Source organism: Scomber scombrus, chromosome 15 (genome assembly GCF_963691925.1).
Source record: "Scomber scombrus chromosome 15, fScoSco1.1, whole genome shotgun sequence".
Lineage (NCBI taxonomy): Eukaryota > Metazoa > Chordata > Actinopteri > Scombriformes > Scombridae > Scomber > Scomber scombrus.
This window is the reverse complement of record NC_084984.1, coordinates 4,807,585-4,821,634: the sequence shown is the minus strand read 5'-3', so window position 1 is coordinate 4,821,634 and position 14,050 is coordinate 4,807,585.

Below are 14,050 nucleotides of genomic sequence, written 5' to 3'. Positions count from 1 at the left end.
AGAGGTTGAGATATCCTGAATTTTTTAATATCTCGTAAGCATAAATCTCCAGAAATGCTGGATCCCACATTTCTCATAATGCATCTCTGCAGCAACTTTGGAATTTCACACCTCCAGTTTGTAGTTAAGGCCTTCTGTTTTAAAAAAAATGTCTCAAGCACAAGCAGAGGTGACATCATCAGGGTTACTTTTTTTGTAAAATTAAGACATCTTACAACAGTTTTCACTTGGAGTACTGGGAAGTAAACTGAACTTAATGTGTAAAATCAGTGAAGTGCTCCTTTAAAGGCTTATTTGCATCTGTTGATGAGGTTCTTCAAATCAGTATTTTGCTCCCAAACATATGGACATTTATAGAAGAGCCTGTGTACTGAATCTCAGACTGTGAAAATGCTTTTGCCTTTTTTATCTGTGAGAAAATTCCAGTTATTCGGTAATCCAGTTATAAATGGATCATTTTTCAGTTTCATTATTCTCACAAGTGTGCACCCTTTTTAAGTGAAAAGAAAGATACAATGACAGTTAACATACTTTAAAATAAGCCTTTCTTCAAATAGTTAACTTTTTTTTTTAATTTATGAACTTAAACAGTAAAAATGAAACAGTTATTGTGTTGTGAAAAGGTTTGTGCTCCTTGTTAAATCAGTACTGGGCTCATATTACAGTTACACACCGAGTTGTTGAGTTAAACCCAGCAATGTGCCCATGTAGAAAAGAAACTTGCTACATGAACTCTTCATCTTCTCTTCCCCAACACCTACATCTTCATCTGACTACAACAACAGAATAGGAGTATTTTATTTTATAGTGCTCTATAATATTGACAGAATTGCCAAAAATTCAGTTTATAGTAAGCAGAATGTTTCTGTGGCTCCTTCAAGCTTTGATTAACTCTCAAGTAGTAGTAGTCAAGCATGAACTCTTATTTTTTGTCACTGTGACATCTTATTAGAGACATTTTGTGTCCAGAAAAATAATATCCAAACTTCACAAAATGGAATTTTTGGGTCAAGTCTGGTTTATTAAGAAGAAATCTAGTATTTTTATTTTTTTTTAAACACACGCAAAAATAAATGTTGTTCCACTTACAAGTTAAATACATTTGTTTATTGTAAATATGTTTGTCATTTAAATCAACCAAGATTGCAACACATTTTTCTCTTGTGCAACACTTTAGGAGAAATATTGTGCTTTTTTGGAATTTGTAGAAGCCAAGAAACATTACCTACCAGCCTTAAAATGCTGTTTGGGAAGGTGATGCTTTGAATTGCTAATTTGCATAAATCAATGTTCAGTCTTCTCCAGCAGATGGCGACACAGTACAAATATCTGAAAACCCTCTCAGAGAAATCAGAGTTATGTAAGGCCTGGTGTGGATTCTAGACTCAAGCACACCACATCTAATATGTTCTCACTTCATGTATAAACATCACAGTCAATATTATAAACTCATCTTCCAGATAATGCATCTTTAAACATCATAGCTGTGTCTTAACAGCTAAATGTATCTGAACGCAGACAAACCACAACTGTGTAAAGTTCATTTTTTTGGGCAGCGACACTTTATAAAAATTGCAGAATCAGAACAATAAAAGACAGACATCGTTCCTTGATCGGGCAGTTAACTGAAATGAAAGGCGGGCTCTCATTAAAGTGAGGTAATTGGTTCCTGCAGGGCACCGGGGAGAGATCTCGTGAGCCTTCATGGGAAAATGGCTGCCTCAATGACAGACCAAAGACGCTGAGTCAAGAGTTTATAGAGATGCTGCTGCAGGACGGGGGATGCCATCCAGAAATGCTGAGTTCTTCTCTCTGCGCTTGTGCTGTACTCGTCTGTAGTGGATATGAAGGCTTTTGTCTGTCTGATCCACTTCAGTTGCTCAGTGATAACAGGTCTGTGGACAATAGGTGTATTAGAATGACAACTGTAGGATAAATGCTTGTGTATGAACAGAGGCATGAATGGAGAAACGCCTAAAGAAGGACGCTCTTCTACAAAATGAGCAGCCGGTTAAATGAAAAAAAATGTCATGAATGCTAATGCTTAATTTTTTATGTTTATTTCCTCTTGTTGAAGTTCAACTTAGGTGAGTTCTTTGGTTTGTGCTCAGAGGAAAATTTCAACTCCAAATTTCAATATTTTGTGCTCATAATTGCAAAGAAAAACTCCCAAGAGACAGACGGACGGACGGACAGTATGACCTAGTGACTGACTGCTGGCTGCTCACACTGGCTGGATGGATGGATGAGGTGGAAGGTGGGGGGGGGGGGTGAGGAGCAGGACACTGGGTGGGATGGTTGGAGGGGGTTGGGGTTGGGGAAGGTCGGTGAGGTCAAGGCAGGCAGGGTCCACCCCTCTTCACCTATTGGCCAGACTGGCCGACGAGTCCTCTGCAGCTTTGAAGCCCTGAAGTGGACAGAATTCCACCACGGCCATGGGGATTGTAGCATGTCATTTGTAGGAAATTCTGGCGAGATGGTCCTAAAAACGGAGAGGTTGGCCCACGCTTGGAATGCAGGGTTTTGTATTTAGAGGAGCTCATAGGGTCCTCTAGTAATGATCCTGAAATTACAGGCGGGCAGGTGATAGAGCAACCGCAATTAGCCATCAAAACTATTTGCCTTTAATTTAGAGGGATATGAACTCCACAATTAACAACTTAAGAGCAACATTTTTGATTCACATTTTAGAGAACATTCTTTCCAATATTATGTGAAACTGAACATGAAATAAACAGACAATATGCATTATTCCTGTGTGCTTTTTTACCATTAAATCCCATGAATAGAAAAGGTGGATCGGACAGTACAAATCTGTGCCGTGCAGCAAAACATTGTTAAAACCTTCATGTCATTATCCTAAATTTTAGTGGAGATCCCAAAGTTGCTAAATATACCAAACATGGTGTAAATTTGTATAAAACGATGCACAAGACATCTATTATATTTCCATTTTTATGGACTGGTGCAGCCATAAAAGACATGGACTCTTCTTTTTGAATATTTCACTTCGAATAAACTTCACAAAAACATCAATGAGTAGAACAAGCCATTGCAGAATATATATGACTCAAATCATAATGCATTTGTTCAACCTTAAAGCTACATGAGAGGAAAAATGGGGAAAGTGTAATTTTTAGGAGGTTGACTGCACTTGCGGGTACCTGCACAACACATTTTTTAACACGTACACTGATATTACCTCTTATAAAAGTGGAAGACATCTATTCCCAGTGAATATAAGTGGGAAAAGCTCATAATAAATTTCAGAGTCAGTAGCACATGAAGTCAGCCAGTGCAGGTAATTTAAAATGTGCTGGTATTTACTGGCGGTGGCCCCTGCTCATGTTAATGGCAGAGAGGTTCCTTCCCCTTCTTCTTCTGCTCTCTTCCAACCAGGCATTCCAGGCTTGTTTAAATAAGGCCTGCCTGCCTGGGCGCGGGTGGATTCCCCTCTGGCCCTTTGCCCTTTGACCTAAAGTGCATTCCATATGTAAAGTGAGGAATTCCTCTGAAGTTCAGTTAATGGGGTTGAGGGTTTTTTTTTTTTTTTTCTTCATCCTTTTGGACTCTGCTCATGCACTCGCCCGATGGAAAGTGGGGAGAAAAACAATCTCGGTGTACACTTCATCGGGCAGCTGTGAGTTATAGATGAGGTTTGTTGTTTATCGTCGGTGGTTAAAAATCAATGTCTCCCAACAGGAGATCAGCATTCAGAGCTTCTATAAACTTCTGCAGTGATCCTTTGGGATCATGACTAATTGATTTAATGGCGGATGTCGTGGAAGTGGAAGTGTGTCGATTTGAGGAAGTGGAGTTTGTTCAGTTCTTTTATTGGTTGCTGCTCGGGTCTTGGTGGAGGTGGAGGAACATGGTGGCCAAAAATATCAATTCAATTATCACCGTCCACTGTGGGTTTTGCATATGAGTAGTGAAAAAAACAAATTAGTATGTGCAGTTTAAAGATTAAACTAATGCAAGAAAAAGAAAAAAAAGATTAAAAACAGAAGGGTTAAAAATTCAACAATTTCCATAACTTGAATTTGCAAAAAGACACATTTTAATCTTTGTTCCTGTTAACTACTAAAAATGAAATTATAATTGTGAAATGAACCACTTTGCTTAAAACATTTTTCACCAAGAAAGATCTTGGTGTCTTCCAACGTATACCAGCCCCTCTCCTTCTTTTTAAACCTTTACGTCCAGATTTAACACTCACCTGTCCTCTCTGTCCTATATGTATAACTTATTGTAATCATCCGTTCAGTTTAACTCTGTTTGTTTGAATCCTCTCTTTGCATTCTCTTGGTTTTGTTCTCAGTGTTTAAATTAATAATCTACTAAATTTGTTAGTTCTGCTGCTGTTTTAATTGTTCGTTTTTTTGTAAAGTAAGTTTAGACAATTTTGTATATGCACTTTAATTAAAGGTTAAATTGACTTTTTTGACTTCTGGCCTTATTTAAAACTAGTGTGTAGCAAGGTATTGAAGTGGTAACCAATTCCTTTGCCACAAACTGAGTTTGCACATTTGAAACGTGACAAAATACGGACATAACTATCTAATCACCCCTTTTTTTTTACTGTTTGACCAAATAAGGAATTATTTCATGATTGATATGTTGTATGTGATATGCATGAACAATATTCCTGTTGTTTACCACAAAAGTAATTAACAGACAAAGAGATATTTTGTGTTTGTGTTGCTTGATTTTTTTTTTTTTTTTTGTTGATAAACCTCCTTTAAACAAACTCTCATAAAAGCTCAATAACAGAAATCCGAATAGACTAGTTGGGATTTGGGAGGTGTTGTGCTGCTTGAACTGTACTGCCAACACCAATCACAGATAAAGAGCATATTCAAATCTATTGTATATATCTATTTTTAGAGGTGAGGGCTCTGAGACTTCTGCAACATCTCATCAGTTCAATTTCTAAGCAATTCTTGTGAAATTGGGAAAAAGTCATAAAGTATCAAAACAATACTGATATTTTTTGAGGTGTTAAAGATGTTGCAGACATTAAAGCTTAAAGTCAAAGAAGTAAAGAAACATCCTGTTCAGTGGCTTCTTGTCTTACACATCCTTTGAGCCCTTAGGTAACAAAACATGAGCATTTGTAAGTAAGTCTCGCAGGTAGAATCGAGAGCACACCCAAGCGCCTCAGCGAAGATCTCGAGATGGATCATGGGTCGAGGTTCCTCTGCTGTTGTGCTTTAGGAGCCCTGTGTACTGTTGGAGACGCTGTAAAAGACTGTGCCACCCACACAGCTGGAATGTCATGCATGCAGTCCATAGAATCTGTTTCAAGAGGGAGGCAGAGGGGGGGAGGAGGAGAGGAGAGAAGAGGAGAAGAGAAGAGGGGAGGGGAGGGGAGCCCTGTTTGGAAGAGACATGGTGCAAAGGGGCTTGGTGCTCAAGGTGGGGTCTACTACTACTACTACTACCACTACTTCATGAAAAAGATGAAGCAGAAAACGCATTTCCCACCCCCCACACACATCCACACGCTGCCAAAACTTCTCCATTAACCTTTTTTTTTCTCTCTCTCTCTCTCTCTCTCTCTCTCTCTCTCTCCCTCTCTTGGGTGGGAAATTATCAATGACAATCCATCACGGTTGTTTGGTCTCCGGCCGATGAGAGAGGGGAAATCTAGAAGAGAGACGTGAGATGGAGGGATGGGGGTTGGGAGAGGTTAAAGGGCAGAGGAAGAAAGGAGGTACATTTTCGGAGGATGGGAGGCTGGAAAAAAAGGGGGGGAACAATAACTCCCATGTTTAAAAGGTTTTTCTCAGCCCCCATGACACCTCACACAGGCAGCAGTTTAAAGTCAGACCATGCTGCAGGGAGTGAATGTTTGTGGCACTTTAACCCTCAGGCTCATTTCAAGAAGAAACATTTTCCAAAACATGAAACTGATGTTTTTATTTTTTATTTTTTTGCCTCTGTTTTTCTTTTCTCTGTTGATCTACTTCCAACAAAGCACACTTCATAACACTCACATGTTATAAAAATGTTTTTTCCCCCCCCAGAACAGCAGAGCTCCTCCTATATTTTCCTTTTTTTTAAACCTACATGTCTGAGCTGCTGCTGTCTTTGTTTTTTAATTTGCAAAAAACCTTTAAATGCAACCAATCAGAAACACTTTTGCAAACCATAATTGTTTAAACTCTTCATTACAATTTATTTTAGAGATACTGGTTGAAATGGTCTGATCTGGTGGTTTAACATTAGTTCTTTATGAAATGTGTTAAAAGAGCCCTTACAGTATTTCATGATAAGATATCTAAGGAATTGTATTACTACTTATATAAATAAATATTCAGATTAAAGGCCTGTTTTAGCTCAAGTTGCATTTTTAACAACAGGAAAATACACTTGATGTCATAACTTTTGCAATTACGGTGTTGATTATTTGATTATTTGATTATTTCTAAATTGTTACAGTTGTGATGTATGTTTGAATTTAGGAAAGTGCATTGAAAAAATCCAAATGTGGCATTTAAATTAGAAAATATGCATTTGAAATAATCATATTAAATAGTTTTTGAGTATTTCGAGGGTGGATTTCTGGACTTTTCAGAATTAATCATATATCATTTTCAATGTTTTGCCATCAATTGATTTCTTGTTATTGAAATTCATTGGGGTTTTCCTTTATTTAAAGAATAGAAAACATTAAATTGGAATTAAAAACAATTGAACTTCATGTTTTAATACATCCTTAAATACACAAAATAATAGAAAGACGAGATAAGACACATAAGAAACCAAAAATAAAATAACAGTACTGAGGACTGATTTGAGGATTTCTGTAAATTCAGTGAATAGAATTTTGTCACATAAGTAAATAATCCTTTTATTTGCATTGATTAGACTGTTTTTTGTTAAAAATGCAAACATATAAATGAATTGACACTTTAATTGCAAAAATCAGGTGTAAAGTCTTTGAGTATCTTTTGGTACAACAGTAGTTTTTAAGCCATATGTGTTATTTCTACAGTGAGATGATTTAAACAAACAGGTGTTGGTGAAGGGAAAAGCAGCAAAAATAAAGAGTTAAAAAATACTTTTAAACACATGTTAAACATGTTATAGTTTCATGAGGAAACTGGGAATCATGTTGAAGTGGACAGTGATTGTTTTTTTGTCTCTGTAAAAATCAGATTTCAAATATTTAATCCAGTCCTAAATTCACACTGAATCATTTCCTCAATTTAAATACTTCTTTAATTTGTTGTATTTCAATCTGCTCTCAAATGAAGTAAATCTCTCAACTGCTTGTTTTTAATTTGACTCAGATTCAACATTTAAATTCACTTTATTTCCACATTAGATCACCTCATTATCTTTTTTGCTAAATAATGATCCTCAGTGTATTTTCATCACATTATCATATATATATTTACATTTTAGATGAATAAACTGTTGTATGAATTAATCAGGAAATTGTTAAGCATGCGTTTTTTCTATTTATTTTATGTTTAGTTAAAAAATAAGGAAAGGGATACTTCAGCTTAGTTTAGCAGGAGTTATGAAATCAGAAGTTATAATTAGATCAACAACAAAATGACTCCATGTGTCCACTTTCAGATATGAGCTTCACTTCTGTGTGAGAACCTCTGACAGGACACTTTCTGTCCAGTTTGAGGAGAGTCACCGGAAAGCCTCTCAGAGAGGCAGAGGGGGCATCACTGCTCCAAACCTTCACCGGATCCATCATGCCCCGCCTTACATCAAACATTTTTTTGCCGACTGGCTGCACAATCAGATCCCTTCTGAGTGGGCTGGGGTCGGGTGGGTGTGTGGGGAGTAAAAAGTGGGCCCTCTCCCACTGGATAATGCCATTATTTCAGCTCCTCTGGCCAGGAATGCCAAATTTCACAGCCCGCTACTCCTCTCTGTGCGTCAATCAAAGCTTCGCAAGGGGCCGAGGCGCCCACTGGGCCCGCCTCCAGCTGCGTGCGAGTCCCGCAACCACATCTGATCCAACAATTGATCCCTCTCAAACTACATAATACATGCTCATTTCACATATTCTTTCCCAAACGGTGATATTTGAGGAACATGTAGGATTATTTTATGCTTTTATTACTTTACTTTCATTGTAGTTTTCATAAAGATTGCAGAAGTGTCCAATTAGAGGTGCACAGAACGGAATTAAGAGCCACATCTATGTCTAATTTTATATAAAAATCGATTATTTAAAAGTAATCAATAGTGCAGGCCTGGTGCGCGCTGCTTGGATAAACCAGGCTTAGTGAGTGTTTGAACTAATGAATAGCATTACTGTCCCTCCAGAGGCCAATTAAAGGCTAATTATAATCCTCTTTGTGATTGCACAAAAGGGGTTTTGCGCCAAAAAGTACATAAAATAATTAGTGATCACGTATCCAGATACAGCGAGGAGAGATGATGTGAAATTTGTGAATGGGACACATTTAATCAGGTATTCGTTGTGCGCCGTGACGCTTCCCCGCGTGCAGCCAATCCCGTGCGCGCTGGAAATGTTGAACACGCCGAAACCAAACCAATGGCTCATCATATAGCAAAGACTAGCGCAAGAAGAGGCCAATCAGTGGGAGGCATGCAAACGAGGAATTTGCTCCGGCAGGCTGTGAATGTCAAGTAGTCAAAGATGGAGTCCGGATCTGCGAGGCCGTGTGCTTGTGCATGGAAGACTTGCGATTTTTTTTCTCAATCTTCAAGCTGCGCAGATTTGATCTTTATTCGCTCCCGGTTCTTCTTTTAGGAACGACGGCGTGAATCCACAAGGCGGAGGACTGTGAAGTGTGGTTTGTGGAGAGGGGTTGCTTTTCTTTGTTTTATGGACAACTTTTTTTCCCTTCTCTTCTTGCCTATAACGGATTGTCCCTCCCTTGGCTAGATACTATTCATGATTTTGGAGGAGGAGGTGGTTGTGGAGAGAGAGGAGGAGGAGGAGGAGGAGGTGGTGGTGGTGGAGGGGTGTCCACTGTGAGTTGTAGCCCGATTTTGCGTAAATTGTCAGGAGCTGAGTGCAAACTTGGAAGTTGCAAAGGCCGAGATGCGAAGATTGAGTGTTTCTTTAGGCCTATGCGACTTTAAGGGAGGAAAACACCAATAAGAGTTGAGTCAATCCCGTGCGCTGCGCATCTGGAGGCTCGCTTCAAAACTTGATCGGGACGAGATTTAACGCCTTGCAGAGAGATAAACGCGTCCTGCACCTTATTGGGCTGTTATCGTAGTGTAATAGGTCTCCGAGGGGGACATTTTCACGGTGCTGGCGTGCGTGTGCAGCCTATAGGCTGTTGTGCAATCTAACAAGTCGTCAGTATTGTACTGTGGGCTTGTGAGCTGGCAGGAATGGCTTGCAGAGCAGATCCAGTAACGTTAAGGAGGCCTATAGGCCGCTCACACAGATGTATGGCGGAGAAAACCTAAAGCTTTCAAGAACAGGTAAAAAAAAAAAAAAAAAAAAACCTTAACAAGAACACCTTGATGTGTTTAATCGGAATAATCAGATGGATCCGGCCTGAGAAAGGCTTCACGGTATTCGAGATATTTCTAGCGTCCTTTTCCTTCAATGGTATAGATTCTGTATGTTGTGTAACAACGCAGTAATTGTGCAAACTTATAGGAGCTACTTTGCTTTTATGGTAGAATTTGCTACAGTTTAAGGTTAAATAATTTATCTGTAGTGGAGCAAAGCAACTTTTTTTTAGTGTAAAGTTTGGCTTTCTTTCTTTTAAAGAAGCCAATTAATTAATTTCGTTGGATCTTCCTTATGTCTATTTTCTAATTGAACATCAAAGAAAGAATGATTAAATACTGGAATGTATTTGTTAGTTTAAATGTGTGGGTTTAGTAGCCTGTAGCTCTCTTAAAGCTTTAGGAGTGTGTCACCCCTGTATCGCCAACCTCCCATTTCTCCCCCAAAATTAGAATGCATGTCATTCACTGGAGAGAATAGTATGGGCCCACATGCTGGGAAATTCCCATTCTCCCAGGGTGAGAGTAACCAATGCTGTTTAATTTAGGAAGTTCATTTAACTCTACTAATCAGAAAAGTTATTTTGTCAAAACTGTGATATCCTAACTTTTGTTTCCCACAGATGCACAATAAGTACTGAATAATCTCACTTTAAAAGGTTGATTTTTGTGCAGAAACTTACAATGTTAACAGTTTACAAACTTTATAATACAGTTTGCTTGTTTTTTTTCTAATATCAGTTTTTATTAGAATAAAGGAGCACATGATTATAGCCCAGATTTTATGACTGTTAATGTACTTTTAGTGATCTTTTTGTGGGTTAAAAAGGTGAATAGTTGAGTCAGTATGTGCAGTGGAGGCTGATGGTGTCCATGTTGTTGTCCACTGCCCTTTTTCTGTTGCACTACTGGACATTGAGATGAGCAGTGCAATATTAAAAGGGCATTGGCTGATGAAACAGAGACCCACACCTCCCTTTACTGCCTTAACTCTTAACCTGCACATGGAGCTATGAGGGTAAATGTGATTGTGTGTGTGTGTGTGTGTATGTATGTATGTACTTATAGGGGGGGGGGGGGGACGATTTACTTTGTAGGTGTAAAGATGAACTTTGTATTTAGTTTATAGCCCAAACTCAACAGCCATTATCAGTCAGACATCAAAGGAATCAGATAAATTCTAATTTGAGCATTTCATTGCCCGACTTTTTCTTTTTTCTTTTTAAACATCCAACAGTCCATCCAGACAAACAGCTTTGTTGCTTATTTAAATGTAATTTGAGTTTGGCAGTGAAGAATGGCTGTCCCCATGTCCACGTGCTGACACATGCTGAGGTCAGCTGCTTTGACAATGTTGCACTACTGTACCATCCATTCTAGCAGTGCAATAGTATTGTCATAGCATTTGGCCTCAGCTCACACTAAACTGGTGCTAAAGGGCTCGTTTCAAACCGTGGGTTGTGTAGAAATGGACTGATGTCTGATAGCAGGTGGTGGCGGAGAGAGCAGAGCCTCCTAAAACTGTTTATTCAGTAACTGTATTTACAGAAGAGAGTTTACCCACATTTGTAGGCCGACATGAGTCCTCATGACTTAAATGTAAAGTATAGGAAGTGCAGTCACACTGGTATATTATTTAGTTTTATGGAAATAAGGAAACAAATTACATAATTCTTTTTTTTTTGACAAAACTATAATATAATAGATATTTGTCCATCTAGTCTAACAGTTAATTGAAAATCCTCTTTCACCCACCTTTTAATTTACATCACAGCTAATGTCATGAAAAAAGTGGCTAATTATGAAAAACACTTGTGCCCTAAAAGACACCAATAGAGCAAATTAATTGAATTGAAGGCAAAAAGTTTACAAAAATAAAAATGTATTATGACTAAATTTCTGTTATCTGAACTGGATTTTTCAACAGTCAATGAATTCTTTGTTAAATCCATTTTTTTCTCCAAAGAGGCTCAACCTGCCGGGGTTTTTTTTTTTCTTCTCTTCTTTACCTGTGTGTCGTTCTGTCGTCACACCAAACACTGTGACACAGTATCAGTGTGCTGGTGGTAAAATTAGCAGATGAAGGGGGGAAAAAAAGAGGGAGGGGGGAGGGTGGAGAGGTTGATGTGTGTTTTTTGAGCATCCTCAATGGTAGCAGGTCGATGGGGGGAAGGGGACCTTTGGGAGGAATGTAGGCCCTTCTCTCTCCCCCCCTTCTCGCGTTTGCCTTCTCCTCTCTTTCTAGTTGTGTTGAGATTAGGTGTCACAGCTCCGGTGTGTGCCTCATGTTTGAACCCTAAAGTAAGAGACAGTTAAGAGGTTTGTTTGTTTTGATGACTGTCAGCAGACTTCTCTGGGTGGAAATGTTTAAACACAGTGCAGTTGCTGTTACAAGCTGCTGCACAAGGACACAAGTCATTATTAAAAACAGAAAGGAAATGTGTTTGCTTCTTCTTTTTTCTTTTTCTTTTTTTTTTGGGACACACCCTGCTGAAACGCAGTATTTCAGGTGAAATCACCAGTGTGGTGACTGTTTTATAAAGCTTTATCATATATGTTTGGCTGGGGGAGAAAAATAGATTTGAATTTTAAGAGGTGACACAAATGTTAAAATGTGTTTTTGTGATTGCACACAGAAGGGAAAGTAGAATTTGTGAAGCAAAAGGAGTCACTTGACTGTGTGAAATTCTCCCTGAGTAAAGAACGTGACTTGTTTAGGCTTGCTTGCAATGCTTGCTGGGAAATCCTGGAATGTGTGGAATGGGGGACGGTGGTGCTTCTGCAGTTATCTGACTGCATAGAGCAGCAAGTATCCTGCAATGAAACCCAACATGTCAGCGGTGCTTTTTTTTTTTTAGCAGCTTTTAATGTGAGGCCGAGAAGCCACAGTGCAGATTAAACTACACAGAATACAAGCCAATGAGTTAATGCCATCTGCATTTCATTAAACACAACCAAACACAACTTACTCTAACTGCTACACATAAAATAAATGGTTTGGGGTTTTTTTTCTCCTTTTACTGCTCATGACTGGGTGTGTTTGTATTAAGCTCCTGCTGATAAAGCTTTTTTTTTATAATCACTGTTTAAGAATTTGTTGGAAAAATGTTGGAAAGAAAAAGAAAAGCTGTGACATTAACATGGAATAAACATATAAATGTATTTGTGTTTTTGTGGTTTATAAAAATGTTTCTGATGAAAGAAAGTGATGTTATTTGTCTGTCACCTTCTCTTTGAATAAAGACAATTAAATTAAGCTTTTCAGTTGTTGCTTTTTATTTTCTTGGTAAAAAACAATTTTTAAAACAAAGAAAACTATAATAATTAAAAGATATCAGTTGATGATATAAGCTTGGAAAAAGCCACTCTGACACCTTGATGCAAGCCAGTCTGGTGTATTAAAAAATGAGAAAACAAAGAAAAATATACAATAAAGTGAAATAAACAAGAACCTTATCTCACCTTATAAAAATGAATAGATCTTTTACCAGACTGCTTGTTTGGATTTTGTTGCGTTAACCCAACATCTTCATTAAATACAGAACAGACCAGAAATACAAGTTTTGACTCAAAACAAACTTCACTCAAATAATTTAATAATACTCTTTGTTTTTAAAAAAAATCCCATTACCTCATAAAACATTTATTAATTCTCGTAAACTCATGATGTGCAGGCAATGTTATAGTGGCCACTCCGAAGTTTCCAAAGTCACCAAATACTGTGGAAAAATGACATGTAACCTTTAAAGGCCTTTAATTTTCACTCAGTGTAGAGAGTGAAGCTGCTAGGGGGAAAAATACAGAATATGCTGCCATATAGTGTGAAGAGGGGTAATTTTTCCACACATTTTATCACACATCTATATTTTCCTTTACCTTTATCTTAAAGTGAAATCTAAGGATAAAATTACAAGTTGAAAAGGTTAATAAAGTTTAATGTTGTCTTGTGTTTAAAATGTTTAAATACAAACATCTTTATAAAAGTTACAGAGGGAGGCCTCGACTGAAGCATCAAGCACTGACATTTTAATAAAATATGAAGCTTAACAGATACTGAATGTCTTGATGGTGTTTCACCTTTTTTTCTACTTTGATAGCTGATATATGTTTTTGACATGGAGCATACAGTTTCTCTCTCAGGAACCCACAGTTTTTGGGTTGATATTTACACTTTGTATCACTGTGATGTCCTTTGTAAAAAATCTTTTGTGATAATAATCAAATTGAAATCATGTTCAGAAAACAACCTTAACAACTTCCTATCGCTTCTTCAATGTTCATATCATGATACAAAATTGTATTGAAATATTTAAACAGATATTTCTGCAGTGTGACATGTGGGTGAAACTTTAAACAGCAGCTAAGAGAAACTGATACTCTCCACCCGTCTTTGTCCTTCTGTGTGAGAGGACAGCTCTTATATCACAATGCATGATGGAGTTGATTGTGTTGTGGGGAAGAAGGAGGGATTATAGAGTGTAAAAAGGTGTGTGTGCGAGTGTATGCTTGTCAGGATAAGTGTGTGACCAAAAGTCCATTTCAGCTCCTGTCAAAGGTTCAACACCCAAATCAAAGACAAAGA